At 38.9% G+C, this 17,821-nt stretch overlaps 1 pseudogene; it reads left to right on the forward strand.

Moving 5' to 3' along the window:
• Positions 1–15,402: 15,402 nt before the first annotated feature.
• LOC143380695 (general transcription factor IIE subunit 1 pseudogene) lies at positions 15,403–16,725 on the forward strand (annotated as a pseudogene).
• Positions 16,726–17,821: the final 1,096 nt, after the last annotated feature.

Raw genomic sequence — 17,821 nt, forward strand, 5'->3', positions numbered from 1 at the left:
GATCACAGCTGTCCCCTTAATCGGAGAGCATAACCACCATGATAAAAGTTAAATGAATGCTGACATACAAACAGAACATGCTGGCTTAAAATCCTTCCTCAATTCTAGAGAAGCCAAGTGGCTCAACTTGTGTTTCCCTATTCATTTCACTAACAGACTGCCATCTTCCAGGAGTACTCAGAACAGCCTTCTGTCCATGGCTCGGGAGGCCCTTGGTGTGGCTAACTACATTTCATGATTTAGATTTTCAGCTCACTAGTGAAAACTGACCTCCTCAACATGCTCTGCATTCCACCAAATTATACATAAAGAGAGACACCTGTTTCATGGTGGGATTTTCCATATTTTTGTAAACTATCAGCTGCATAGTGGTAGAAAATCCACAGACATACTCATGTAGAATACTCTGCTGCCTCTGTGAAACCAATGTAGATATTGCCATGTTTTCTTATGAACAGGAGCAGCAGTACCAAATTCATAGGATACAATATATAGGACTCTAAGAGCCCTGAGTAGCTGACAGTCTCCTGGTAAAAATTTGTTTTGGGAAGAAAGGGGAAAAAAAAGGTTTGGGGCAGCATGGACTCGAGTTCTATTTTTCCCATGTTGGGTCCAAGAGGTTGAATAGAAAATTGAATTTCACAGTGTAATTTAGAGCTTGAAAATTAATCTGGGAGCCATTAGGGAATAACCATGACATTAGATAAAAATCACTAAATGCTGCTGAAAAAGAGAAAATGGCAAAGGTCTAACCCCTGGAGTATTCCAACATTAAGAAGTAAAGAATAGGAATAACAAACAAAAAACTTACCACTGAACTAGAAGAAAAATCAGGAGATTGGTATGCTGTAGCCAGGTAACTGAAGGATTTCATTTCACACAGGCGGAAATACTTCTATATGTTCTCATGTGTATGTAGAAGCTCAAAGAGTTGATTCTCCTAAGAGAGAGTAAAATAGTGATTGGCAGAGGCTGGAAAGAATTGGGGAGTGAAGTTCAGAGAGAGGATGGTTTACAGGTAAAGGGGTGCTGTTGGGGGAGAAAAACTAATGTTTTATAGGGTAGAAAAACTGAGTTTGACAACCATGAACTGCATATTTCAAAAAATGACTCCTTAATAGGATTTTGAATGTTCTCTAACATTGAAATATCACCCTGTATACCATAAATATGTACAATTATGTATCAAAAAATGTTTCAAATTAAATAGAAATTCATCTCCTCAAAAAAAGACAAAAAACCTAAACCATGTACTCACCATGTTGTTTAAGAAATCTTTTTTTAAATTAACTTTTTATTTTTTATTATTTTTTAATGATATATGACAGCAGAATGCATTACGATTCTTATTAGACACACATACAGCACAATTTTCCATATCTCTGGTTGTATACAAACTACATCCACACCAACTCGTGTCTTCATAAAAGTACTTTGAATAATGATGTCCATCACACTCCACCATCATTTTTAATCCCATGCCACATCCGTTCCCCTCCCAACTCTCTGCTCTATCTTGAGTTTGTCTATTCCTCCCATGCTCCCCCTCCCTACACCACTATGAATCATTCTCCTTATACTAGAGAAAACATTTGGCATTTGTTTCTCTTTTTTTGCATTAGCTAACTTCACTTAGCATTACCTTCTCTTATCCATCCATTTACCTGCAAATGTGCCATGATTTTATTCTTTTTTATTGCTGAGTAATATTGTGTATAAATGCCACAGTTTTTTTATCCATTCATCTATTGAAGGGCATCTAGGTTGGTTCCACATTTTAGCTATTGTGAATTGTGCTGCCATGAACATTGATGTGGCTGAGTGTCCCTGTAGTATGCTGTTTTTAAGTCCTTTGGGTATAGACTAAAGAGACATAGGAGAGCCAGATTAGGCAAAGCAATCCTTAGCAAGAAGATGAAGCAGGTAGCATCCCTTTAATAAACCTTAAACTATAATACAGAGCAATAATAACAAACATAGCAAGGTATTGGCACCAAAATAGACTTGTAGACCAACGGTACAGTATACAGGACACAGAGACAAACCCACATAAATACAGGTATCTCGTATGAGACAAAGGCGCCAAAAACATATACTGGAGCCTCTTCAATAAATGGTGCTGGGAAAACTGAAAATTCATATGCAGCACAATGAAATTAAGGCGCTCCCTCTCTCACCATGCACAAAACTCAACTCAAAGTGGATCAAAGACTTAGGAATTAAACCAAAGTCCCTGAGCCTAATAGAAAAAAAAAAAAGTAAGACCAAATCTTTATCATGTAGGATTTGGCCCTGACTTCCTTGACAGACTCCTATAGTGCAAGAAATAAAAAACAAGAATCAATAAATGAAATGGATGCAAATTGAAAAGCTTCTTTTCAGCAAAAGAAACAATGAAACAATCAGTGAGGTGAAGAGAGAGCCTACAGAATGGCAGCAAATTTTTACCACAGGCAAATCAGAGACATGAAAATGTGTGCTCTGTATGTGTACTATGACTTGAAATGCATTCTGCTGTCATGTATAACAAATTATAATAAATAAATAAATGTTTTAAAAAACACTGTAGAAAACAGTGGAAGCTGTTTCTTAATGTTATTTGTGAAAATAAGTAATTTGGCTAAATTCCACAGGACATTCATTCAAAAAAAAGACATTGTTGAATAACCTACTCCATGTTTCCAGTCTGGCTACAGCTAGCCATGCTTCTAAATATAGTGGTGTATGAAGCGCTGGCACAGAGGGCCACAGGTATAAGCAGACAAGACACCAAGCAGCTATGGCACTGCATAGGAAGTTGCAAAAGCTGTGTATCCTGGGCAACATGCAGGAATTATTGAAATTCAATCCAAATACCTGTAATTTCATAAATAATAACACTGTATAGAATAATCCTTCCATGGCATGGCTCTGAGAGCTAACAAGAGCCAAAAAGGGTTTTTTTTTTCTGTTCTAGGAAGGTGGCTAAGCACATAAGCAATGAAGTCACGTTGCCTGAATACAAACGCTCTCCTCCCACACCCCCAGCTCTGGCTTTGTGGCACTGTGGACCATATGGATGCATGTGTTATGAATCATAAGTCCCAGAAACAGCCACAAAGAAGGATTCCATTATTTGCATATGCATAAAACCAACAGAAAGTTGGGTAGAGAAGGCAGAGTCAATGCCCACTCATAACTTACAGAGGTCAACTCTGTAGCATGATTATAGCAGCTACAGCCCCAAAAAACCTCCCAGAAAAAAAGCTCCTCAACACAAAGTGTCACAGCTTCATTATACCTTCACTCTGAAAAGTCTATGTTATTCCTCTGATGGCCACAACAACTTGACTCTTTGATGGCTATGGGACCTACTCAGCCACCAAAGAGAAAAAGGGCACTCCTTGCAATCAGGTTCCCACCTGGAAGAAAGGATACCAGGCTTTTAACCCATACTGCAAAAGGGAACCTATGTTTATGATGAGTAAACTACTAGTAAAGTTTTTTTTAACAACATTCTAGTGAACAATTTGTATTGAATGAATTTTCGTCTAGTGTTAAAATTTACATATGTAGCTATGTATATTAAAATTCTATATTAATTTGGAAAAGGAAAAGAAAGCAAAATCAGTGTTCTCTGGTGAATTTAGATTTCTGAAAGAATACAGAATTAACTTTTGCTTACCTTTTGCAAAGGAACTTTGAAAGCAATGAATCAAATCTTAGGCATCCTCTGTCCAACTGGGAGGTGGTCTTTTCACCTAGTAGATATGTTTTTGGTTAGTCAAACTGTATGTTAGCCTTGTCTCCCTGCACAGAATAAAGGCTTCTGGAATGCCACAGTCATAGCCCACAGAGCATGTCCCTATTCTCAGCTTCTCATTCTGCCACTTAACTTATTCATCCCTGCCTGATAGTAACCCATAAATTCCTTCTTCCCATCTGCCCATCTGGAAAACAGATCCAAGGCAACAGAACAAAGGTCTCCAGAAATAAGTAATATCTAAAATCAGATGGTCAGAACTTCTGCATTCCTGACAAAAGCTAAAACCAGCACCAAATACTAAGGTGTTATTCAAACAATAGTTTAAATTCAATTCTTTCACTAAACATGATGTTTTAGTCTTCATACAACTGATGGTATCAAATTCAATCGGTAGAGAATTTAAACTTCATGTTTGAAAACTCTTCCAAGGGAAAGGGATTGTGAACTTCTCTTGAAAACACTAGGGGTCAACCCTGATAAGTGATATTTGCGCTCACTTCTATACTACAAGTTAAAATTAACTATAGTTAATTCAATATATTTGAAGCATAAAGTCAAGAGTAGCAAGAAATGGGGCTGAGGAGACAGACAGGATCCCAGACCATATAGGACCCTATAGACCATGTAAGGAGATTCCTTTTACTCTCAAAATAATGCTTTACTCTGATGTCTATCAGAACTATGAACTTCTTCCAGTTCCATTTCAATTTCATTTTTTTGTAATGACCTATTTAAAAGATTTGTGCAAAAAATATACTGAAAGAATGGAAAGCATAGATCTATGGACACTACTAGACTCCACTGCCATAGGTCAGGCAAGACCTGCATTATGATGTTGAAGGAGAATCAAAAGCTGGCTGATTCAAAAGATATTCAGGAGATCAAATGAAAGGGACTTAATGTAAGCTTGGAAAGAAGGAAGGAAGCTTTCAAGGAGTAAACTGTTTCGCTGAAAAATGAACAGAGTCTCAACACTAACCTTCTGGATTACAGGAAGATCTCTCAGGTGACACCTGTTAGGAAGCTCCAGTTTGCCTTCGGTGATTCCTGAAAATAATGGAAAACAACTTTTCAGGACAGGTCTCACTCCAGACACTGAGAAATTCATTCAAATTTATTTTCTTATTTTTTATTTTATTTATTTATTTGGTACAGGGGATTCAACTGAGAGGCCCTCTGCCATATCCTCAGCCCTATTTCATTTTGTATTTTATTTAGAGACAGGGTCTCACTGAGTTCCTTAGTGCCTCTCCAGACTCGCTTCTCTCAGCCTTTTGAGCAGATGGGATTACAGGCATGCTCCACCGTGCCTAGCTGAAATTTAAATCTTTTTACTCATATATTCTGTAGTTCAATTGAGAAGGGTTTCCATTTGGATGATTAAGGAGCGTCCCCAACACCAAGTCCGACTCAAAGCACTAGTTGACCAGAGGAGCAATAGACAGAGCCTCCCTTTTAAAAGGGTGGGCAAATTCACTGACCACTACAGCTTCTTTCAGCTTCTGTGGGTGGCGCAACCAGAGTCAAAGTCTCCAGCTTGGCCAGTTTGTCAAGCTCCCGGCAGCGACAGTGAGAAGCTAAGATACAAGACATGGATCCCACACCCAGAAGCTAAGAGCCAGAAGGGCCATCCCCAGCACCCAGGGCATATTACCTTTTCGCAATGCGGTTTCCATCCCTCCTCTTTGCTGAGAGACGTCCAGAAAAGTTGGGTGCCCGGTCCCAGCCACTGAGGCCATGACGCCATTGACTCATGTGGGCGCCGAGATGCCGTCCACCCAATGCCAGCGGGTCAAAGGGTCGAAGACTTCAGTCGGCTCCTGGGTGCCAGAACAAGACACCGTGTAGGAAGAGCCTCTCTGGCACCTACCCACACAGTGCCAGGCGTGTCACCACTGCGCCTGCACCACCGCCCCTTGTGATGGCATCACAGGCTGGTTTGCTGAGTCGCTAGATTGACCAACAGAACTTTGGCTGCAACAGTGCCATCCATGGCCGTGAGTTTCTGTGAGCACTTCAGAGTTCAAATCGTACAGGACCTGCAATAAAAAATTAGGTCCCTCTGCACCCAGTTCCTTATGTGTTCTTCAAGATGTGTCCCAGTGTTTACATTTACATTTTGTGTATCACATAAATATCTACTTTCACATATATGTGGATCCTTTACTTACATAAAAGCAGCATAGGATACATTCTCTATGATGTGCCTAGAATATTGATTTTCCTCCATTTATACATATACATATATCCAAGTTTTTTAATGACCATAAAGCATTGCATGGACTATAAGTAACATAACTGTAAGTAACAGCGTTCATTTCACCAGTCCCATATTTAAGGATCTCTAGTTATTACAAGATTTTTGGGGGGGAGGATGGGTCTTCTGTTACAGATCATGCAATGGAATATCCTACATATGTACAACTATATCTAGAAATAGAAATACCTAGAAAAATCTTGAAGTTAAGGATACACAACTTTAAATTTAGGAGGATACTGCTTAATTGATCTACCAAAATTGTGTCAACCTATACTCCTATTCATAGACAGACTTTTACTGGGTTATTATTACTATAAATTAACTATAGTTAATTCAATATATTGAACAATAAAGTAGGTAACTCTTATATTTTAGCAAATACCAAAAACAAACCAAAACTGAGAGACTTAAAAATGCATCTCAGTGCAATATGTGCACATACTTATCAGGTATCAGAACTCAACATGTTATGAAAACTCTGAATTCACCTACAAGTAGAAGAGAAAACAACAGTATGTCTCAAGACAGAAAAAAGTACTAAATTCCAGATTAAATTGTAGATAATTATGATATTTATAGAATTTAAAAGTAAATTTACTTTTTTCTTTCTAATGTTTTAAGCACTTTATATTCACTGTTATTAATCTGTACAACAATTTCTGAGTTGGGTAAACTGATGGTCAGAAAAGTCAGTTATTAAATTATTGAATGAGTGAAGGAGCTGGCAAAAAGACCACATTAGCTTTAATTTTGGGGAACTATCATATTCCAACCAATTTTCAACTCACAAGCATTTACAATTCTGAAATTTCACCCATAATTAAAACTAGGTCCATATCAATAGGCTAGAATGAATGAACGGTACAACTAGTATAAAAAGGATAAAATATGGCACAATTTTCTCAGAAACTAGGATAGGAAGTTGGTCTTGCACTTTAAGTTTTCAAACAGACAGAAGCAGGGCAACAACAACTCAGTCATAGTTGACACAAAAAAATCCAGACCTAGGCAGGATAGAATCTCCAGGAAGTATGGGAACCCGCAAAGAGTAGGCCTTGGAGAAGGGTGATTCCAACAAGGGGTAAAAGAATGTATTCACAAATACCTAGTACACTGGAATGGAAAACAGAGACAGGAGGAAGGGATATTTGCAGCTACAGGTAAGTAGCTGGCACTAAAAAAATGTGACAGTATCTGGTAGTGCCTATGTACCATATAGAGGCTAGAAGATTTCAAGTCCTTAAAAACACCAAAAAGAAAATATGGAGAAAACATGGAAGGACATCAGGTATAGAAGGTATGTGTCCAAGATGAGTCTCAGCTATTATGATCAGTACAAAACGCAAGGACGGGATTTTCCCTGGGATAATACCCTCAATATAAAAAATGAGGGTTTAAGTCAGGGGAGGACTTGATGCTAAGTTCCAGAGTGTTGTACCAAAGCGCTTTAGTACTTCTGACCACATTTTAGCCTTGTTTTAGAATCTATGATGATGCTGAGACTACAAGCTACAATTGAATTATAAAGAGAAAATATTTATCAGGCCTGGAGACAGGGAGAGGAAAACAGCATTTACCTAACTATAAGTGTATATTGGACCTCAATATTTTAGGATATACAAATTTTATTGCTCTCAGAAATCATCTTGCCATATGCTATAAAGTTTGATCTGGAATTCCCCTAAAGTTTAGTAACCAGCTTGGCACTAGTGGAAAATTGTAGAACATTTAAGAGGTGGGGCCTAAACCAGGCACAATGTTGTATGTCTATAATCTTAGCTAAATGGGTGGATGAGAAGAATATTTTCAGATTCCTGGCCAGCCTGAGTACCTGAGCAAGACCCTGTCTCAAAATAAGATTTTAAAAGAGTAGCTGGTGATAACTCAGAATGATCCTGAATTCACCCCCAGCACTGGGAAAAAAGGGGGTGTCTAGTAGAGGAGGTCTTTTGGTCATCAAGGACCTAGGCTTCAAAGGGACAATGGGGCCCAATACCTCCTCTTCCCCACCCTTCTCTCTCTCTTCCATGAGTTAAGCAGCTTGTTCCACCATGCACTCCCTTCCATGATTGCTGCTTTGCCACAAGCCCAGATGCAACACAGCCAACTGACTGTAAACTGAAACCTCCAAAGCTGTGAACCCAAATAAATTATTTCTCTTTGTAAGTGATTATGTCAGGTGTTTTTTTTTTAGTAACAGAAAGCTAACTAATGTACCACATAACAACCAGTCTCACACCTACCACTTTAACCTGTAGTACCTATGGATTCCCTGAATTCTATAAGAACACAGGGAATGATCTGGCTTGCAGATACTTATTATATGTTCTAGTCTCATCTTAAATACCACAATTACAAAACTAAGTTATCTAAAGTATGAAACTGAGCTAAAGACAATAAAAAGAACCTTGAAAAACTTTACATAGTTCTAGCTATATATTTAGATTGCAAACCTTCCACAATTACTTCTCAGGTAAAAATTATCCTGCATACAACCACCAAAAAATCATATTTCATAATAAGCAATGGAAGTTATGGGAAAATACACCTATCAATGCAATATTTATCTTTATATATGAGTTTTATATATGAGCTATTTATCCTTTATATGAGCTTGTCTTCCTCTGGGCTCTGACATCTTGAGTTGCACACTATCTACTCACTGGATCTAGAGGAGTACCCAGAGAGATCCATCCAGGCTTCCATAAAAGCTTACCACCAAGGAAAATGATTAAATCCATAGATTGATTTACTCCCGAAACCAGCTCAGTTCATATATAAATATAAATCATTAGCAACTTAGGCCTGACTTACTTCATCCCACTTACAGGAAAAGTTAGTAAAATAAGCACTTTCCAGAGCATCAAAAGCAAAAGCAATCTAGGTCAAGTTGGGCTGAACACCAGCACACTTGATACTGGGTTGCAGTATAGCTTACAGCAATGCTTTTTCCACATGCCTTTCCTTAATTTTCTCCACAAATCCATCAGGTCACCTTAATCCATGATGCTTCACACATAAGAAAAATATGCAGTATGTCTTCCAATGTTGGATTCCAAGTGAGTTGAAAATCCAGAGCCTTTAAAAGCTCTCCACAGTCTACACACTAATGAGTGAAAAAATCAGATGATATGACATAAAACAAAATAAGATTTAAAATTTTTATCTTCATTGGAAAGAAATCATGGCAGTTTCTGAACCTTGTAACTAGCTACCTTATGTTACATATATTTTAATTGTCTATTATATAGTTTTAAAATTATATTACAGGCACTGCGGCACAACCTGTAATACCAGCAACTCACGAGGCTTGCAAGTTCAAGAGCAGCCATAGCAACTTAGCAAGGTCCTAATCAACTTAGCGAGACTCTGTCTCAAAATGAAAAATGAAAAGGGCTGAGGATGTGAAACAATGGTAAATTGCCCCTGGTTTAAAGTCCCAGGACCCCTCCCATAAAAACTTATATTGTCTACTTAACTAGCACAAAATAAGACCAAAGAGTGTTGACATGTTTCTTACAAAAAAAAAATTAATGTTAACCTCTGTTTTATTTACCTTCACTTTCCTTATATTCTCCTAATGCTATCTTCTAAGGATTCTCCTGGCCTTCCACCCAAGCATGGCAGACAAAGAATATGAGTAGCCCAAGATTCTTTAGTGGCTCTTTGCAAGGGTGAGGAAGTCACAGTAACTGCCACACTGAATTCACTTACATAAAAAGAGAGAAAGGATTCTCAGTGCCTCTTTCAAAAGAAAGAGCCTGATGGCAGGATGTTCATGTGACCCAGGGAGCTGTCCACAGGAAATTATGGCTGAAAGAATTACAACCAAAGTATAGAACAGGGAAATTTTATGGGGAGCTAGGTCTTCCACCTCTTGAGTGTTTGCTTCCATTGTTCAGAGTACATTTTTCAAAGAATCAGGTCACAGAAAAGAAGAGTCCTGCTTCTAGAAGTTGGAAGAAAGTAATATTGATGAGTATAAGAATGGAAAAACCAAAGCTTGTCCATGAAAGAATGTCTACAATGAAGAGGGGTGGGCAAAGGAGAGCAGAAGAGTTACAGTCCCACCTGGCCCATCCCAGCTCAAAGACAGCAGGATTCAAGGAGAAACTAAAAGAGAACCTTGACCTCATTACTCACTACAGGGTGCACTCAAGGAACGTCACCCTACTCTTTATCTATGAAAGAGCTCTTTAGTGCTGAGGTTGTGACTCAGTGGTAGTGGGATCACCTACTTATGTGTAAGGCACAAGGATTGATCCTCAGCACCATGTAAAAATAAAAGAATAAAAGTTTTGCATGTATCTATGACTAAAAAAAAGCTTTTTTAAAAAAAATATTTTTTCAGTTATTGATGGACCTTTATTTTATGCCTTTATTTATATGTGGTGCTGAGAATTGAACCCAGTGCCTCACTCATGCTAGGCAAGAATTCTACTACAGAGCCTCCACCCCAGCCCAATAAAAGCTTTTGAATCTATTTCTTTCATCCTTAAAAGTAGGAATAAGTTTACTAATGAGATCAACTTCTATGGTTCCAGAATCACTACACTTACTTGCTTAGCCTACATGTCTCTTTCTTCCATATCCATGGATATTAACTGTACATGTAATATATAATTATTATACACATACTATTATATTCACACTATTAAATACACACTATGGCCTACTATGATGTGAAACATAATATATAATCTATCAATAATTTTTAATCAACATTAAGAAAGAACAATGAGATTGCTGTTGTGGCTCAGGGGTACAGCACTTGCCTAGAACATTCGAGCACCTATGTATGATCCTCAGAACCACATAAAAATAACAAAACTATTGTGTCCATCTAAAAAATAAATGTTAAAAAAAGATAGAACAATAAGATAATTCCCTGAAAACAAGAGAGTGGTGAAAATGGGCCTACCATGTGCCTCTTGCAAGGTTTCACCTGTTCAGAATGAGCCATTTAGCTTCTATTATACCTATCCTGTCACCTTCTCCACCCAATCAACTCTCTTGTTATTTTCCCCACCCAATTCCACCTTCTCCTTGGGAGTCTGACCACCCTATTGGCTACCTCATTCTTTTAAATGACCAGTTTTGTGACATCATTCTCCCACCAAACCTACTGCCACCTGCTAGAATCTTTGGTTGCCATGCAGTTGTAAACAAATTTGGATCATCGCAAGTGACCAGTGACCAGTAACCAGTCTTCAGTGTGGCCAGTGGCATGTAAACAGTGACCAATGAACTCCACACTGGGAAACATGCATTCTCTAGCTTCAGCCACTCACACATCCTCTGGGATGGTCTCCTCATCCTTTGTATCTACAATTGATGTGACCTCTTCTCTGACCATGTCAGTAAGGAAAGAAACTTTTTAAAGTTTTTCATTAGACTTTTCCCTGCCTAAATTTACTAATGGAGTCAGAAGAGCATAGAATAATAGCGGAAAAAATGGAACTAGAAATCTGGACACCTAATTTCACTTTTGACTTTGACATGTACTAGGTATGGAACTGTGGATCATCTTCTGAGATCATCTTCTCTCACAAAATCTGATTCCTAATTTGTTACAGGAGGATAACAGACTGCCCATGCTCTGGTCCCTTACTTTTCTTGCATCTTTGAGGGGCATGTTTATAGAGAATGAAATCAGATTTTATAGTTGTGTTTGTTTCATCTGAAAGAGACAAATCCTAGGCAGGGTGGAAACTGGGAGGTTTCCTCTGTAACAGTCTCCCTCCACCATGGTATTGCTAATTTAGTGCTGTTCATAAAAGGAATATTCACATATTTGTTAGTTTTCTGTTTAAACTAGGTGAAAAGAGAAAGAGGGAGAGGGGAGCAGGAGGACAGGGATGTAAGAAGGCAGAAGTTCTTGTGGAAGCAAGTTTGTGACTGCAACAGGAACACAGCGGAGGAAGAAAATATAAAAATAAGGGAGAAGAAAATGTCAGAACAAAAAAATGATGAGCATGATGTTCTCAAGAAAAAGGAGGTTGGTTGGGATGGATGTGGAAGAAAAGCAAAGATTTTATTTAAACCAACAGACAGCATAGAGTGAAATCTTCCCAGAGGCTGGTTAAGAGAATGTTTAGATTACTGGCTAGCAAGGAAACTAAGACTTGAATTAGGGATCACTAGGGCAAGCAGGTTATCAGAAAAGTCACACTTGGCTGTTACAGTTTTTCCTATGACCTCTTTGAACACAGATGATGTTGACAGTTAGAACATAAACATGTTAGAAGTATGTTTTAGAAATGACTCTTCCTGCAAACATGCCAAGGAAAGTGGTTCCAGACAGAGCTAGGGAAATAGCAATTTCCATGTCCTATTTTTTTCTGATTTTTAAACTACAGGGATTTCTAAAAAGAAAGAACTATATAAGAATAAAAATTCAAGCTCGCATCTCTAATTCCAAGTTTGTTTAAATAACTATGTGAAGACTTTTTGTTTTGTCTACGTTTCAAATAATTGTTTGGGGCTGGGGGATAGGATACCTCAAATATTTTTTTTAATTTTGTTTTCATATAAAGGGAGAAGAAAATGTCAGAATAAAAGACAAAAATTGTTTTAAATTTATTATTTTATTATACTGGTTATGGTTTTCTCAGACTATAAAAACAAGACTTTCCTCTAAAGGTGATTATAAACTAGGCTTCTATGATTTTGTTGAAACATTTTTTCTGCTTTTTTTATAACCAAAAGGATTATCAGAAAATGTGTTTATATTAATTGAAACATCTACTTAGTGGGATTAATGTCTTTTATTTGGTGTGGGTAATCGTTAGAGGAAGATAAACAAGCACAATCATGAAATTACTTTACACTTATTGTTTTTTCCTCTAGTATGTACAAATTTTCTTCTTCCTTCCTTCTGGCCTCCTTCCCTTCTTTCCCTCACTCCCTCCATTTCTCTCTCTTTCCCTCCCTGCCTTGCTCCTTGTTCCTTCCTTCCTTCCTCTCATTCATTCTTTCTTCCTTTCTTCTCTTCTTTTCAGTTCTGAGGATTGAACTCAGGGTCTCATGCAAGCTAGGCAAGCATGATACACAAGCTATATCTCCCGGACATTTTATTTGGTTTCTCAGATAGGATCTTGCTGAATTGCCCAGAGTGACTTTGAATTCCTGGTTTCCTGCAATCCCACTGCCTCAAGCTCCCAAGTGCTGGGACCAGAGGCCCACCACACCATGCCCAGATTCATAGTGGGTTTTTCCTTCGGTTTTTGCTTTTCCACGTGGCTACCCATCTGTTCACTTTTACCTAATTTTGAGGCTTATTATAAACTTTTTTTGGATATAGATTCTCTGTCTATATGTACTGGTGGAAAATTCATTCAAACATCACGTCCAATTGTGACCTATGTTTTCATTAACAATATTCACTAAAATCAAAGAGAAACATTCACTTTCATAATACTGTATGCATGATAACAGAACTTCATTTCTTAGCAAATTTGCTATGCACTCCTTTTTGCTATGTATCCACAAGTTCATTACTATCTAGTCATTCCTTTTAGTTCTGTGCTATTTTTTATTTTTTTGCGACTATATTTCCAGAACATAGTGTATCTCCCTCCATATGAAACTTTTTGTAACATTTATTTATTAGTTGTAGTTCTACACAGTATCTTTATTTCATTTATTTTTACGTGATGCTGAGGATTGAATCCAGGGCCTCGCCTGCTAGACAAGTGCTCAAATGCTGAGCCACAACTCCAGCCCCCATATGAATATTATGTAATATGTCACTTATATTCATGGATGAATTATCACTGTTGGTATTGTTATAACCACATGAAAGATAAGTAACTTGAAGCTCAGAGAGTTTCAATTTTTTTCAAGAAGCATTTATTGAGAAACTTACTTTCAGGTAGTCATTTTCATATAGGATCAGCAGATAGGCTTGTAGAAGGTAAAGAATGATGCTTAAATTATCATTTGGATGGAAAACTGAACTCTAGGAAATGTCATGTGACCTGACAAGCAAAAGGAAATGCTGAAGACCGCAGGGGTGATACGAATACAGTTTTCTATGAACAGGGAAAAACAAACTTCCATTTCTCCAGACTTCTGGATTTTGGAACAAGAGTCCTGGCCAGGGAGTAGGTTTCCATAACCTGTTGCTGATTTTGAACAAGTCAATCTCACTTCCCTGACCCCTGGTGTAATTTGCTAACTGGTAATGGGTTTTCTCTGAGTTCGAAAATGCTTCAGTTCTAGGGCAAATTCCTGACTCAATACTAGTGCAGGCTCAAAGGAAAGGTAGGACAGGTAGAAGGATGCTTTTAAGGAACAATGTGTGAAGCAGACCACTTGGGACTTCTGTGCCCAATTTGAGAGAAAAGGCAGGTAATCAGAAGAGAATGTGCAGCCATCCTAAATGGATTGATTTGGGGTATCTCAATGATTATTGGAATGAGGGCCCTCCTGATTACTACAACATTAAGATGACATTTTTCCTCGAATATTGTAAGAATTTGCCTGTCTCATCACATTTTCACCACCCTCTTTTTCCTACAGAAAATTTCCAAAATTCTTCTTTACATGGAACTGCACATTCTCTGCAGCTCTCTCTTCCTGTGGCGGGTGACCAATGCAGCTCCCCTGACAGGAAGTGTCTGCAACTTCTCCAGAGCCTCTGCTCCAGCTGCCACTTCGGCAAGGTTACTGCCCTCAACCTGTGGCATCTCCTTCTAGCCACTCATGGGCAGTGCCTACCTTTATCAACATGCTAGCACAGCCATGGTGTCTGGGGTTACTAGCCAGAACAAGATTCCCATGGCACCTGCCTCCTATCCAAGTATTTCTGAGTTGTATATCCCAGGAAGTGCTGAAAAGAGCTCATCTTCACTCGGAGACTTTAATCTGACTGTCACTGACCAGAACACAGCAGATTCTTCCCTATCTATGACATCCCAGTATGACAAAACTTCCGAAGCCAATTTCATGGTTCCTGGGTATCCACAACTATCTGCTAGTCTCGTCCAGGTGACACTTTCTCAGATTCCAAATCAAGGACATTGCCTCTCACTACCCCACCAAGAAGGAAGCCAGGTCTACTACTATGATCAAAACTTTCTGGGGACTCTGCTCTCTGGAGAACATTGGCCCTGCCTGCAATCCTATGGCTCTGTGCCATATGCAGGAAGTAGTGCCACTGCCCCTCAACCAGAAATGGTGACAGTGCTGAAGGAAGTTCAGCCTACAAATGTCCTACCATCAGTCCCTACACCTGTGATCTACTACTCTGTGTCCACTCAAAGTAGAGAAGGAAAAAAATTTTCAGGCGTCGGCTTGTTTAAGCAGGTAGTTCAGGTTCTGAGGGAAGCTGTAGTAGGAGTGTTCGAGGATTCACTTCGTATATTTAAAGTTAAAGGTTGCTGCTAAACTAAAGATGCCAGAACCAGATGTCCTGACTGAGGATCCAGCAGCATTGAAGAGGTTAGCCAAGTACGTGATTCGGGGGTTTTATGGCATTGAGCATGCTTTGGTCTTGGACATTTTGATCCGGAACCCCTGCGTGAAAGAGGAAGACATGCTGGAATTGCTCAAGTTTGATTGGAAGAAACTTCAATCACGTTTCGAACAATTTAAAGGGAGACAAATTCATCAAATGCAGAATGAGGGAAGAGACTGCTGCAGATGGGAAAACCACTCGCCATAACTACTACTTTATCAATTATCGAACTCTTGTTAATGTGGTAAAATATAAGTTGAATCACATGAGAAGGAGGATTGAAACGGATGAGAGACATTCCACCAACCGGGCTTCCTTCAAATGTCCTGTCTGTAGTAATACTTTCACAGACTTAGAAGCTAATCAACTCTTTGATCCCATGATAGAAACTTTCTGCTGTACTTTTTGCCATACAAAGGTAGAAGAGGATGAATCAGCAATGCCCAAAAAAGATGCTCACACACTTTTGGCAAGGTTTAATGAACAAATTGAGCCCATTTATGAATTGCTTTGGGAAACAGAGGATGTGAACTTGGCATATGAAATACTTGAGCCAGAACCCACAGAAATCCCAGCCCTGAAACAAAGCAAGAACCGTTCAGCAACTCCTGCTGGAGCTGCTGGATTGGCAGGTGGGCACCACCGAGAAGCATGGACTACTAAAGGCCCCTCCTATAAAGACTTGTACACTCAGAATGTTGTAATTAACATGGAAGATCAAGATGATGTTCATCGCACATCGCTGGAGGGCAAATCTGCCAAGGAAGGACATATTTGGTTGAGAGAGAGTACTGTCCAAGGGGCCTATAGTTCTGAAGAGATGAAGGAAGGTGGCATAGACATTGATGCATTTCAGGAGCATGAGGAAGGCCGTGCAGGGCCTGATGATAATGAGGAGGTCATCAAGCACTCCTCATTCATGAGAAAAAGACTCCCTCTGCCACAGCTGGCTCAGTGGGGGCAGCTGCTCCTGTGTCTGCTGCCAATGGCAGTGACTCAGAGAGTGAAACCAGTGAGTCTGATGATGACTCTCCACCTCGTCAATCAGTCGCTGTGGCTGCACATTGTCGGGAAGAGGATGAGGAAGATGAAGATGAGTTTGAGGAAGTAGCAGTTGACCCCATTGTCATGGTGGCTGGCTGTCCTTTCTCATACAGTGAAGTGAGCCAGCAGCCAGAGCTGGTGGCCCAGATGACACCAGAAGAGAAGGAAGCATACATAGCAATGGGACAGCACATGTTTGAGGACCTCTTTGAGTGATCTTTCCCTACCTTTTCCTCCTTTCTGTAATGCTCACTGCAAAAAGAAATTCCCCACCCTTGAAGAAAAGTGTTTCAGAGTCTTTCTCTCCCTGTTGATGTCAAGCAACTGTTACTGTTGCACAAAGAATAACAGAAACAAAAGTTCAATTTTTATGCCAGAAACTTCCCAGAAAGGTAGGTTGGCTGTAAGCATTCCTTTCCCAGCTATTACTACAGTATTAATATTTTACTGTATTCCTTCTCTAATTTTTTTCCTTTCCTTTGAAAGACATTTTTCTCCCTTTTGAAATGAGTAAGGAAAGCTCATAAGGTAAATTCACCTTACCTGCCTTCAGAAGCCAACTACAATAAATTACAATAATTTACTGATGACATCTTTTTACCTATTCTGACCAAATTTATTCCAAAAAATTCCTTTTATTGCTGCCAATCAGAGCAGATTGCTAATAGGCAAACCGCTAATGAGGGGAAACATATCAAAACTTCTTATTTCCCCCCAAATAAGGTTGGGGTCAAGATGTAAGGAGAGGTGAGGGAGTATGTGCATGCAGAAGAGGGAAGGATGTGCTTGAATCTTGTGTAATTAATGTCTGATCTGGAATTCATGTCTTTAGAATTGACCACACTGGTAGATTTCTTTGTTTTGCTGAATGCCTTTTGGTTTGGATTTTGGGTGATAGAAAACAGTATGCTTGTTAAGAAATTAGAAAAAAACCATGGACAAAGGACAAAAACTTCACATAAGGGGTCAAAGAGTGAAGGATATTGAGAACAGTGCCTTAGAACTGCCTGAGTTTGTTATGATTTGAAAATCATTTATACAAAATCAAGACTGATCCCATTTTTTTCATTCTATAGGCCTCTGGCCAGTGCTGTAAGTTAAGAAGCTCATTACCCCAGAAATAAGCATGCAATAATTGATTATTCTCTCACATGCATTCTATCCCTCTTTGTAAACATCGTAGAAGACTTTGTCTCGCTTTTACTTCTTGTCAGACATGGTACTTTTAGAGTGCATTCAGTATATTGCTGAGCATTACAACCTTAAGAAACATAGTTTATTTGGGTTCTGATATATAGCATGGCTTTATTCC

This window comes from Callospermophilus lateralis, chromosome 14, assembly GCF_048772815.1.
Source record: "Callospermophilus lateralis isolate mCalLat2 chromosome 14, mCalLat2.hap1, whole genome shotgun sequence".
Taxonomy (NCBI): Eukaryota; Metazoa; Chordata; class Mammalia; order Rodentia; family Sciuridae; genus Callospermophilus; species Callospermophilus lateralis.